General features: G+C 38.9%; 1 long non-coding RNA gene across 1 annotated transcript in view; it reads right to left on the reverse strand.

Moving 5' to 3' along the window:
* Positions 1–14,325, reverse strand: part of LOC146304304 (uncharacterized) — a 439,321-nt gene that overhangs the window by 306,198 nt on the left and 118,798 nt on the right. The gene's annotated exons all lie outside the window — the stretch shown is intronic.

The raw sequence follows: 14,325 nt of genomic DNA on the forward strand, positions 1-14,325 counted from the left end.
TACTAGGATTTATGGGCAGAAATGGAATATGTTATTCATAAGTATGTTTTTATTATTATAAAGTCATCCTAAACTAAAAATGCTAATGTCCGCATTACCGTAGAATAGTGATGTGTCGGTCGCGAACGATCCGGATCTTAGAGCCGGCTCTTTGAAGTGAACGACGGGAACCGGCTCTTGATTGGGAGCCGATTTGTTTTTTTCTCCTCTTTTATTCTGTTAAAGTCGCACATGATTGGTGGCGTGTGTGTGTGTCCACACTGAGTTGAAGGGGGAGGGGAGGGGTTATAGACACACAACACAGTGAGCACATAAGCAAGTGGGAGGGAGACGAGAGAGAACATGCGCTACAGACAGAGACAACACGCTTGAAAGGTGAGAAAATACACTTGTTTGAGATGAACTGCGCCTCGCCTGGAAAGTAGATAAGATCAGGCGGCGGCTGCAGGAAGTGGAGACGAAAATCTACAGTCAAGTTGGACAGTTTTCAACAGAGTTCAGAGAGAATAGAGGAAGAGACCACCTGTAGGTTACCTGTAGTCTGCAGACCACAATCACAGCTGAAGAAATAAAGTGTGTTCTTGATCGCTGATTGAAGTTAAAATAAAAGAGATCCCCCTTCTGATACATGTAACATCTGTTCTTTTATCTGCCTTGTAAAACCAAGTCATATATAAGTCATATATATAATCTTTATTATTATCAGACAAAATATCTGCTTGTTGACAGATTAAAACTTCATTGCACAACAGAAGACTAATATATCCAGTGTTAAATATTACAATTACACAGAAAATTAGTAATTAATATAATATGTGGTGGTTGTTGTCAAAATTAAGCACTCTGCTTAATATTGTAGTACTCTCCATGTTGAGTATGTTGAGTGTATAAATTAAGCCATATAAATAATAAACATTTGATATAATGTATGATTTTTCCATTAGTAATTAATTTTACATTATTTTGGGTAATAAATTAATTTGAGCAACAAAAAATCTGAGGAGCCACTTGGGAGCCGAAAGAGCCGGCTCTTTTTAGGGAGCCGAGCCAAAAGAACCAGCTCGCTAAAAAGAGCCGGAATTCCCATCACTACCGTAGAATAAGCCATTAATATCAAAGATGTTACTAAAAGTTACACACTTGCTTTGACTGTTTAACAGGTTAACATGTTATTGTGTGTTTATTATTTTATTAAATTAATACTGCATTGCTTTATAAAACCATTTGTGTGTCCATGTGTTTCTTGTCTGTTGTTTCAGAATGGAGCAACCACAAACAAGGTTTAAGGGCTCTGCAACTACAAACATGAAATCAATTAAATTAAAAGTAACGGCAATTAAACAGATGAAGAAAGTCCAACACTGGACAATACGTGGAGGAAAAGCAAAGCCAGACAGTGTGCACACAAACACTGTGGCAGCTGTCTCAGACGGACAAGCTGCCTATAAATTCACATTGTTTAAGGAGTTGACAACACAAGTGGAAGTAGGAAGATCGTATATATTCAGAGGTTATGAAGTGGGAAAATACGGCCCCAACAACTTCCTTTGCACAAAAAGCACAAAAAATATACATGTGTGCCGACATCCCTGTGTCGAAGGAGCTCGAGCATGAGGCAAAGACGTTAATCTGGCCAGACTCAAAAGAAGTGACGCTGTGGGGGGTTCAATTGCACATGTAAGTTTTTGGAGATTTTCATAACACAATCAAATTCTACATTAGAATTAAAAGTTTTGCATTCTGACTAAAATATATACACATAATGCTTTGTATCCATCTAGACGGTTTTGCTGTGAGCTGCAGAGTTTTGGAGCTGGCGGTCATAGAGATGTCTGCCTTCTCTCCAAGACAATGGAACTGGATGAGCAACCACAAGCCGAGTGTCGTCTGGTTCCATCATGTTGGAGAGAAGACAGACGTCTCGTCGGCCGACATGTCCAAAACTCTGCAGCTCACACCAAAACCGTCTAGATGCAGTCATACATTGATAGTGTACGCTCAGTCTGTTTCCATCTTACCTTGGCTTTAAAGGGACAGTCCATGGCATAACCAAAAGTACATATTTTTCCTCTTACCTGTAATGCTGTGTATCCGTCTAGACAGTACATTGATGATTTAATGTGTTTTCTCTGTCTTTTTTAGATCGATCCTGTCCAGACAATCTACCCACCACAGGGGCTTCCTTACCCTGTGCGAACTGTGCGTCTGAGGGAGGTAGGGAATTATTAAAATGATGCTCCCTTCATGAAAGAAGCTTAATTGTTACTTTTAAAACATGTTGATTGTTTTGGTAAATATCATACATACTGAAATAGTCACATTAATAGAGTTAAATATAGATGCAAGTGTCTCAATCACATTTTGGCAGCAAGTAAACTCTTTTTCATTATTGCAGGGAGACACAGATATGAAAGTGATACTGTGGCGGGAGGCCAACATCACCAATGTGGAGATCGGAATGCCACTCAAACTGACGCATATGAAGGCCAAAAATATACCCCCCTATGGCAAGGCCATCCACAGCACCTCACAGACTGAGGTCGAGGCAAGTAAATGACAAAATGTATTGTACTGATTCCACCTTCAGTACTTATATCTTACTTGACATCATTTAAGATCAGTAGTCCATGTAGTAATGACTAAATCATGTCTTTATTCTCTATAGCTTTTCTCTGGGCTTGTGGATATAACAGTCTTGGGTATCAGATTTGATGACGATGAGGTGGAGCTGCTGGACACCAGCGAGACCCCACGAGTGGTTCCTGCAAGCGTGTGGGAGACCACATTTGAAGACCCAGCGGTCACCATACCTGGACAAAAGATCACACTGTGCTACACAGATGGAATAGTACAGGAGGTCTTTTCAGTAAAAGACTGAAAAGACCTCCTGTACTCTCCCCCCACCCCCCACCCCCCACCCCCCCCGTTATTGTTTTTATTGATGTTCATTTAAATTGTTTTTTTTATGAATTAACCTTCTTTATAAATAATATGTTCTTTCAATCATTTAAATCTTTATCAATTAATGTTTTTTATAAATAATATGTTCTTTCAATCATTTAAATCTTTATCAATTAATGTTTTTTATAAATAATATGTTCTTTTAATCATCTAAATCTTTATCAATTGATGTTTTTTATAAATAATATGTTCTTTTAATCATTTAAATCTTTATCAATTAATGTTCTTTATAAATAATATGTTCTTTTAATCATTTAAATCTTTATCAAATAATGTTCTTTATAAACAATTGTTCATTCAATCATATCTATAACTAAAGAAAAATTTACAACCCCAGTTCTGATGTATCTTTATTCTGCTGAAACCATGCTCTATCCTGTGTATTGACTGATATTACTGCAGTCCCCCACTAATATGTGTGTGTTTTGGTTTTGCTTTGTTTTTCCTTCCTTACCCCTTGACCCTCTTGCTGGAAGAGGCAGTCTCCTGTTTGGTAAAATAGTTCTGGTCTAACTTCACACCACTGGATATAGATAGATATGATCAATCATAATGATCCACTCACTATACATTATCATTTCTATTACAAGGTTAGTTATTTAAAAATAACAATAGTTTAAGACAGAGTCAATGATCAGAACTGACAGTCTAATATACATAGCAATGGTGTGCCTCAGAATGCTGACCAATTCTGGCCAATCAGAATTTAGTATCTAACAAAGCAGTGTAATGATTGTTATTATCATATTTTGAAAAATAAATAAAATTTTTAAAATTTTACAGGGGCATGTCTATGTTCCCACAGCTCTATGTCCCCAGAGCCCTGTGTTCCCAAATTTCCAAGTAATGGAAGTAATCTAAATGTATAATAGAGAAAAGTATGTGTGTGTGTGTGTCTGTGTCTAACCCTGACCCTAACCCTAATTTTGAAGAAAAAAAAATCTTTGAAATGTGGGAACATAGGACTGTGAAAACATAGGGATTACCCTAATTTTACCTATGCTCACCAGCTTTCTCATGTGCAGTGGTGGGACAGTTGTTTGTGTCTTAGACTGTCGCCAAAATGTCACTCTAGTCGTGCTGCCACATCCAGTGTACACTCAATCTGTTTCCATCTTACCTTGGCTTTTAAGGGACAGTCCATGGCATAATCAAAAGTACATATTTTTCCTCTTACCTGTAATGCTGTGTATCCATCTAGACGGTTTTGCTGTGAGCTGCAGAGTTTTGGAGCTGGCTGCCATAGAGATGTCTGCCTTCTCTCCAAGACAATGGAACTGGATGAGCACCACAAGCCGAGTGTCGTCTGGTTCCATCATGTTGGAGAGAAGACAGACGTCTCGTCGGCCGACATGTCCAAAACTCTGCAGCTCACACCAAAACCGTCTAGATACAGTCATACATTGATAGTGTACGCTCAGTCTGTTTCCATCTTACCTTGGCTTTAAAGGGACAGTCCATGGCATAATCAAAAGTACATATTTTTCCTCTTACCTGTAATGCTCCATCTAGACGGCTTTGCTGTGAGCTGCAGAGTTTTGGAGCTGGCGGTCATAGAGATGTCTGCCTTCTCTCCAAGACAATGGAGCTGGATGAGCACCACAAGCCGAGTGTCGTCTGGTTCCATCATGCTGGAGAGAAGACAGACGTCTCGTCGGCCGACATGTCCAAAACTCTGCAGCTCACACCAAAACCGTCTAGATGCCTAGATACAGTCATACATTGATAGTGTACGCTCAGTCTGTTTTCATCTTACCTTGGCTTTAAAGGGACAGTGCATGGCATAATCAGAAGTACATATTCTTATATGACCACGGTTCGAATTACACAGTGGCTTTTGGGGGAGCACTACTTTCCTGTGCACACAACCACTTAACTGGTCACATGCACACGCATACATATAAGGCCGCAGCATTATACTATTACTATGACAGGTAGTTAATACTGTCAGTAACATTTCATAGAGGCAAAATAACATACAACAACATAAGAATCAATGAAGACATTTAATAGCCCAATCAGAGAAAACAAACACAAAATCATGAAAGCAAGGGGGATACAGATAACAGCTTTCTGCTTCTCATTAACACCCCTTCAAGAACAGCCCATTATTTAAACAAAAAGGTGAGCAGTATTTAACAAACTTGTTTTTAACGAAATAAATGAAAATAAAACAGCGTCAGCCCTCTCTCTCTCCTCCTTTCACTCTCTGTCGCTCTGTCGCTGTCCCTTCACTTTCCTGACGTTTCACTTCTGTCTGTGGATTGCTACAAAAAAGAAAAGAAAAACTGAATCAGGGTTTAAAGTTCTTTTCACAACCACTGGGCAAGCACGTTAAGAAACCGAACTAAGTGGCCTCCAGTCAGGCACACAAACAGTGCTGTCCACAGTGCTGAAACAATAAACACTATATTGAGTCAATCTCATTAGGACAAAATCCGTTGCATCTTTGTTCGGGAACAGACTCATATGTCAATACCAGTCATCACAAACGCACACCTCAAGCAAGTAATTCCCTGATTCTTACCTTATGTCCGGAGCAACCATAGCGGCCTGGGGTCTTCTTCCTTTGTTTTCCGCGCTGTAACTCAGGATGTTGCGGATGGATGCCAGCTTTAATCCATGATGAAATTTGTAACACAAATATGGACAGTTTTTTGAGCTCCCCCTAAACGGCTCAGATGATGCTTTCAGAGGAGCTCATGCCCTTTTCAGGTGAGCCGAGCTCCCTTCAGCTCCCCCGTAATTCGAACCATGTATATGACTATATATATAGGACTGTGAAAACATAGGGATTACCCTAATTTTACCTATGCTCGCCAGCTTTCTCACGTGCAGTGGTGGGACAGTTGTTTGTGTGTTAGACTGTCGCCAAAATGTCACTCTAGTTGTGCTGTCACGTCGGAGTTTAGAGTTCGTGACTGGTTAGTGATGCTCTTTTTCTGACTCAGAAGTATGTCGCTGAAATGACACTGTAGTTGTTTCCCGACTGGTTAATGATGCTCTTTCGAGTCAAAAGTATGTTATTTGGACTCCCTGCCGTGTACTGTCCTTGCTGTGACAATGTATCCTCAGCATCAACAAAATACAGTATCACGATAGCATCATATGCGATGCTTACTTGTATGAGAAAGTCTAGCCATTGTTATGTGTACTGGTGTAGGGTAGTGGCATTTGTGGTGCGCTGTTATGTGGGAGTCGCGGGTTTGCGACCGGTTGGTGGTGTTTTTTTTCTATCTCAAAAGTATGCCGCTGAAATTCCACTCTAGTTGGGTGTGAATGCTGCAAGCATTCAAACCCTTTGTTCTTCTACTACCAAAATTCTTTATTATTTAATATTCAAGAGTGCTTTCAGTGTTTCAATAAAAATTCAAATATTTTACTAAATTCAAATATTAATTTATTTTCATGGCAGCTATTCAGTGTGACTTTAACTTTTTAACTAATATTCAAATATTCTACATAATTCAAATATTTATTCATTGTCAGTGCAGCTATTCAGAGTGGTTTCAATGTTTCAAATAAGAATTCAAATATTTCACTAAATTCAAATGCTCTATTTTCATGGCAGCTATTCAGTGTGACTTTAAGTTTTTAACTCGTATTCAAATATTATACATAATTTAAACCTTCTTATATCATTCAGACAGCTATTCGGTGTGGCGTCAGCCTTTCTACAAGCGTTCAAACGTTTCACATAATTCAAACCTCTTATATCACGCAGGCAGCTATTCGGTGTGGCGTCAGCCTTTCGACAAACATTCACACATTCGAATCTTTCAGACTTCATTTTATTCAAGGCGGCATTGCAGTTTGGCTTCAGCTTGAGGCATTCACACCTGCAATTTCTTCAGAAATTGCTTTTCTAGTTATTATTATTTTTCCCCCGCGTTTTCGTCATTGTGTAACTTCAGCATACTTCAACCGAAGTTTTCCTTATTCAGCTTCATTAGGACATTATTGCTCGGAAGGCTTTCATTCATAGCATTCATATTTTCTGAAAAAAATTCCACATTAAAATTCCGATCCCTATTAAATCCCATTCAAAAAAAACTTTGTAACGCTTCTTGTTCCACAAACTTCAACCGATTCAAACTATTCAAAGTCAAAGCATTCAACTGAATTAGGACAATGGCGCTATGACTTTTCTAAGCCGTAACATTCATACTTTCCGAGATATTCCAGGTTTTTTCCGAACGGCTTTCCCATTGAAAATGAATTACGGAATTTTTTCAAACACTGACTACCAATTCATACTTTCAGCTAGAAACTCCATTCAAACTGGAAAATATTCAACATTTCGCTGACTTTTTATGTTTGTTTCAACTTTTTAATCCCGTTCAAACTTTAAGAATTATTCACTGTTTTCTGAAACTTTGTTATAATGGAAGTCAATGAGAAAATCCTTCAAACTCGCTCGACTTCACCCTGTCACCATGAACTCATACATTCACGTAGAAACTCCATTCCAACTCTCAAACGCGTACAATCCCGTGGACTTTCAGTCACTAATTCAGATTTTCAATATCTCTTTTAGGTTTTCCACAGCAGCAGTTTAAAAAACATGAAATTTTCATCTCTTCTCAGACTTTACAATGGGTGTGTATTGCGTGCGGTCGTTAGAGCTAGAGTGGGTGATGTCATCGCTAGAGTGGAGAGCGGCTACAAAATCATCCAGAAATTTTCTCTTTAACTTGCCGCTATGGCCACACCGTTCACTCTACATACACAAATTTTACATGATTTTGTAGGAAAAGCCGTGCCGGTCACAGAGGTGTGACCGCCGAAGCCAACGGACAAATGGTTTGGGCTCAGCAGGATCTGAAAGGGCAACAAGTGCAACTGGCCGCCCCATTCGATCCCATGTTAAGCGAGAGCCAACATTTCTGGAAGAAAGCAGATGATCCCTGTTTTTTCCATCGCTCTGCTGGCCTCATTTTTCACACCACAGAAATAAAATTTGCACCTTCGCGTTCGGCTTCTCGTCCTCTCGCTCACTGTATGTGGCTTTTAGCTGTAGCATTTACGTTTTTTTGTTAAACGACTGGAGTTTGAGAGGGACTTTTCTCTAGAAATACACTCTAAATTGCCTCCCAAGCCATAGCAGCTGTGTGGGTCCTCAGTCAGTCACCATGGCAACCTGTACAGCTGTACGGCTTTAAAAATGTATTAACATTTGGCTTTTTATCACCAAACCACAAGCCAAAAAGTAGAACATTTTCTTTGCGCACAGAATAAGGAAGCTCGTTTACCCATATAATGGCCAAATACCATAGAGTGATGATTTGAATACAGGCACTCCATCACAGTTGAGTGTTAAGGAGTATCCATGAGTACAGTGAAGCGGGCCTCCAATTTTGTACAGATTATCGTACATTTTACCACTTCCAATATCTTCATAAGTTTCAGAATTACATGTGCCATCTCTTGACTTGGGACAATGTGCAATATCTTCCCTTTGAAGAAGATGTTCCAACTGTGTTTGGATTGGTAAGTATATAAAGAAGTTTCCATTCTTTAACGAGCTGTTTTTATCCCATGTTGTGTGGCATACAACACATTGTCCTTCACTATCCTGGTCACCAATGTAGTACTCACAGTTGGGACAATATATGTGATATTGTAGGTGATCTCTACTGTCTTAAGCTCCTTTAAGAACAGATACTTTGAGGTTAACTTTGTGTTTTCTGGACAGTGAATATTGATCAAATCTAGGAGATCAGAGAGAGCCATGCCTGTGAGTCCGTGTCTCAAAACAAATGAAAGTATAAGTAAAAAACTCTGAGCTTGAGTTAGTCGTGAACCAGTGTAAAGTGGCTCTTCATTTTCCAGAGGAAACTGTTCATGACTGACTTCTCCAAGATGTGATTCCTCATTTACTGACTCATCAGGACTGTCTTCCAATAAAAGGGAATATTCTTCTTCACTTCCAATAATGGATCCAAGACTGTCATGCACATCATCAGGAATACAGTTACTGGTATTTGGTGAAGCTTGATCCCCACAGTCAGCATACAGGCTCTATATATGGAGGAAAGAAAAAAAAAACTATATTGTAACTTTGTTGTTGTTTGTTTTGATTAAGCGAACTCTTTGAATGTCTTTGCCAAGTCTTTGCCAATAACGTGTGTTCTTGTTCTGAGTTCTCTATTATTTATATCATAATGAAATGATTAGCCTATATTTATCCTAAACATTAAAAATATTCTCATTTAATCATGCAGGGTGAGGCATGAAAGAGTGAAGTGAAAAAGAGGATTAATATAACAATTTTAAATTATTTAAGATAGGTGTAGCACTTTGCTTCATGTTTGATAGGAGAGAACAGCAGAGTTCACTCAGTAGGTAAGTTTTAATCCTAAAAGATGTACAATGGATTAGGGTTACTTACACAGACGGCTCCACCTGATACACTTTCCTGTCCACTAAGAGGAACCCAAGGTTCAGAATTATCATCAGTTACCTAAAGAAACAGATTAGAAAATAAAAATCAAGCCAACCCACATGTTACCAAAATGTAACATGACTAGTTCTTAAGATGTTTTTAAAATACAACATGAAATGTACTGTACATTATACTTACAGCAACAGGAGTGACATCATGTGCATCTTCAGGGCCACTGTCAGAGTTGTAGTGAGAGAAATTCTCATTTAGGTTCTGTAAATAATAATAAAAAGTCTTGATTAATGTACTATAATTATAATTATGATCCCCCAAACACAGATTTTATCATAATATGATACATTCTGGATACATATATTATGTATCCAATCACCTGGCTTTAGAGTTTCACTGTCCGTTTTGCTATAGGTCGGATTCTTGCTGAAGTTAGTATAGCTAAAGAATACACTGTTCACCTAAACACCACAAAGTTGATACTTACACAGACTTCGGCTCCTCCTGATACACTTTCCTGTCCACTAAGAGGAACCCAAGGTTCAGAATCATCATCAGTTAACTAAAGAAACAGATTAGAAAATAAAAATCAAGCCAACCTGCATATTACCAAAATGTAACATGGCTACAGTAGTTCTTAAGATATGTCTAAGAAAAAAAAAACTGAAATGTACTGTACACTATACTCACTGCAATGCGGCTGATGTCATGTGCATCTTCAGAGCCACTGTCAAAGTTGTAGTGAGAGGAGTTTTCATTCAGGTTCTGTGTTTAAGAAAAAAATACAAAGTATTGATTAACCATTGTCACATGCACAGTCACCAGTAATCTACTAAGTACTCTAAACACACAAATACAATTTACACTTTGTGCTCAAACCAAAATGTTCAACAAACCTTAAGCTGGCTAGGTCGATACCAGCATTAATCAAATATGTTATTGCTCTATACTGTTGGTGCTACCGGCCAGAATCTTGCAAAAGTTGAAACCATAGCTAAAGAGTAACCTACATTGTTTTAACTAAACACCTCACAGTTGAAACTTACAGAGTCTTCTGCTCCTGATACACTTTCCTGTCCACTGAGAGGAACCCAAGGTTCAGAATCATCATCAGTTACCTAAAAAAAGTGTTGTAAATCCAGCGCACACTTTTCTCTGGCAGTGGTGTACTCCACCCCTCTGCCAAAGCACAAACACATTGTGCATGATTTCATCTCAAGTGGGCATCAATCAGGGTTTAACCTAGAAAAAATTGGCACTGGACAACGTGACAGGCAGGTTTTCAATTTAACAGACAAATGTTTGAAATTCCGGTCAAATATTATCTGAATTTATTGAGCTTAAATCTGGGCCTCCGCAAGGCGGGTGGTATACTTTACAAAGGGCCCAGCCCTTGCCTGTCAAATTTCGTGTGGACTGAATTTAAATAGGGTGGTAGCAGTGGTGTAGTCTACGTGATACACAGGCATACGCTGTATACCCACTAGAAAACGTCCCGAGTTTCCGTATAACCATTTAAAAATGCGCAATGATACATATCAACATGATTTTGTGAGAGAACTTTCTCTTTCCCATTCATAAATTCGCCTTTGCTATGTTAGCGAAGCACGCATGCATGTGTGCTCCGCAGGCAGATTAGAAAGTAACGTTAGACGCTATGACGCAGAACATGTATATAGTCTACTCACCTGCAAGCCTGTCAGAAAACTATAACCGGTGATAAACCGATTTAAAATGGAAATAATTTGGTCTTAGAAACATTTGTTCTATCTTCACAGTACAGTTGTGTAACAATCTGAGTGGACTGTTTACAAAAACTGATTATAAAATCCTGCACTGTGCGTCAGTGAGTAATGAGTCAAATAGCGGACCACGGACAGCTCCCGTATAATGACAGTCACAGGATCAGCACCTTGACAGCGACTATGACACTTAGGCTCTACAGGGAGATCTGTCACTGTCTGATTGAACAGCCTCATGGAAATGAGGGTTTTTTTGTTGTTGTTTTTTAATAAAATGACACGTGGAAATTGCCTTTTTTTAAAATTCAAATTGTGCTTGGAAGGAATATTTTTACTGGACATTTTGACCGGCGGTGTTAAAAAATGTCGGACTTCAGCAGATTTTACCAGTCAAAGTCCGGTAATTACCGGATAACCCCTGGCATCAATATTTGGGGCCCATGTTAGCATAGTTAAAGCAGACAGTATTTGTATAGCTAGACATTACTTCTTCATTTATAAAAAGTAATATTGTCATTGCAATCTTAAACACTTATCATGCAGAATTCCCTCACACTGTGCAGGTCTTTTGTATATTATACTTGCTGTAATGTAAATGACAGCATCTTCAGAAGAGTTACATTATGTATCACAACTATCTTGCTAACTAACACTTAAACCCCATTCATTGTTGAGCGGTGCCTCAGTGCTCTATAATGGTGACTTTTCTGTATCCGCTCTGCCTTAAATATCTTAGTTGAAAATAACCGATCTACTATTTAAAGTGTTACAGAACTTGAAACTTACACTGACCTCTTCTGCAGTTCGTGATAGTCTTTCTGAAGATGGTTCATTTACGTGGCAGGCATCGGAACTGGCATGAGCTCTTGGCTAAACAAAAGAGAGAATAGTTTCAATGTAATGACTTTAACAAATGTGACCAAAATCTGTATCTCAACCACAGTCTAAACAAGCATATTGCAAGATCACTAACAATATTGTCATAGCCAAATTGTACTCGTAGGCTACACATAGTTTAAGATATTGATAAAGACCTCCATGTTTAAAGTTCATGACTTACCAGATCCTGGTTTGGCGTATCAATCTTGGTCTCTTTCATTTCTTTCCTGAGTGCAAGTGATAGAAAACACTGATTCATGTTTATCTTCGGAAACATCAAATGATTTAAATGTTTACCTCAGAGCTTGTGGTTGCCCCTCTGAGGTAATACATGCATCTATGAAATACAAATGCTACTGTGACATTATTCTTTATATATACATTATTCACCTATTGCCATAATCCTTATAGTCATATGAGTAGGTACATTACTTATAATTGTCAGTGCCTGCTGTTCTGAGTGCCGGGCAGCTGAGCTGCCTGCTGCTCAGCGCACATAATAGAGGTGAACTGTACAGCTCTCCCTCTCCTAAAAACGAATCAAATTCACAATCAAACGATTCCAAAATGCTCTAGTGGACAACACGTAGCTTGCGCATTCCCCACGCTATGAAATAATAATGTATAATTATGTAACATTACGACACATGAACGACGATTAATCGACTAATTCGTTCCAATAGTCACTGACTAATCGACTATCAAAATAGTCGTTAGTTGCAGTCCTAGTTACAAGTTGTCCACAAGAGCGTTTTGGAGTCATTTGATGGTATATTTGATTAGTTTTGAGGGAGAAGGAGAGCTGTACCGTTCACCTCCATGTGTGCTGAGCAGTGGGAAGCTAAGCCGCCCAGCTCTCAGAAAAGCAGGCACTGACAATTATAAGTAACGTCATAGATATAGAACACTAGATGCCGCATCCTCTGCTGCCAGGCGTAAAACGCGGCCACCATCTTGGTCCGGTATGGAGCTCCATGCATTGTTGTTAAGTTCTATGGCTCTGCGAGTGAATTTATCCACAAAATACACTGTAACTTTTTGAATTCTGAACCGATTTTTAATGAAATTTGGTTTGTTATGAACATGTAGATGTAGCCCATGTTACAGCTCACTTGTTGGAGGTGAATTCAGTCAGGCTACTGAGTGATAGCAAAAGTAATCACCTCTATGCCTGACTTCATCTTTCTGGATAGGCACAATTAAAGGGACATGCATGCTATGAAAGAGAATAATGTACAGTAAACAGCCTATATACCCAGTATAACTTCTGTGACTCTCCTAATATGTAAATTGCTTTATTCATATTGTTAACCTCTTGGCCTATATTCATATGTGTATATATGTATATATATATATATATATATGTATAAATATGTGTGTGTGTGTATATTCACCAAAGTTATACTAGGCATATGAACTATTTAGATTACATAACTATGTACATTATTCTCTTTAATAGCATGCATGTCCCTTTAATTGTGCCTGTCAAGGAGGATGAAGTCAGGCATAGAGGTGATTACTTTCTATCACTCAGTAGCCTGACTGAATTCACCTCCAACAAGTGAGCTGTAACATGGCCTACATCTACATGTTCATAACAAACCAAATTTCATGAAAAAAGTTACAGTGTATTTTGTGGATAAGCTCACTGGCGGAGCCATAGAACTTTTGAGACAACAGATAGTTAGCGTTAGCGTTAGCATTAGCATGTGCGTTAGCCAGAATCAAGCAAAAAAAGAAAAGACTAACCTTTTTTTCCATAATCGCCTTGTTCTTTTTGGAATATCCGTTTGATCAGAACCCGGAAGAATATATTTCCTTTTCAATCGGACTCGGTCCATTTTCTATGTTTGTCAGCACTAAGATGACTCACCTACTGCTTCAACCAGAATGCTTAGCGCGACAGAGCGTGGGGCATGGAGATCGCGCATGCGCAATGATCGAGCGGGAAGTGCGATTCAGGCGTGAGGAGGACCGTTGAACAGGGAGAGAGACAATAAGGAGGAGGTAAAACATTAGGCTACTTCAAAGTAATTTTCTTTAGCAAAAATGTCAAGATATAGGTTTGCCCTTGTTAGCTGGGCGAAGGGACCTGACAAAGATAAAACCAGCATTGTTCCCATCAGCTGGATAATTGATTTTGACCCAGCTGATACTGACAAGACATATCTTGTGGAATGTCGTTCAACTAACCACAAGAAGCCTGCTAGTGGATGGCCCGTCGAACATGCTTTAGTTCTTCAGCTAGCAGGCAAGTCGGTCTTTACACACTCTCACACTTATTTCACTTATTCCCTACAAGTTATTGTATTAGCAGATACAGCTACAGAATGTCTGTTCTGTTTA

Source organism: Lutjanus erythropterus, unplaced genomic scaffold (genome assembly GCF_056507025.1).
Source record: "Lutjanus erythropterus isolate fLutEry1 unplaced genomic scaffold, fLutEry1.hap2 Scaffold_155, whole genome shotgun sequence".
In the NCBI taxonomy this organism is placed as follows: Eukaryota; Metazoa; Chordata; class Actinopteri; order Lutjaniformes; family Lutjanidae; genus Lutjanus; species Lutjanus erythropterus.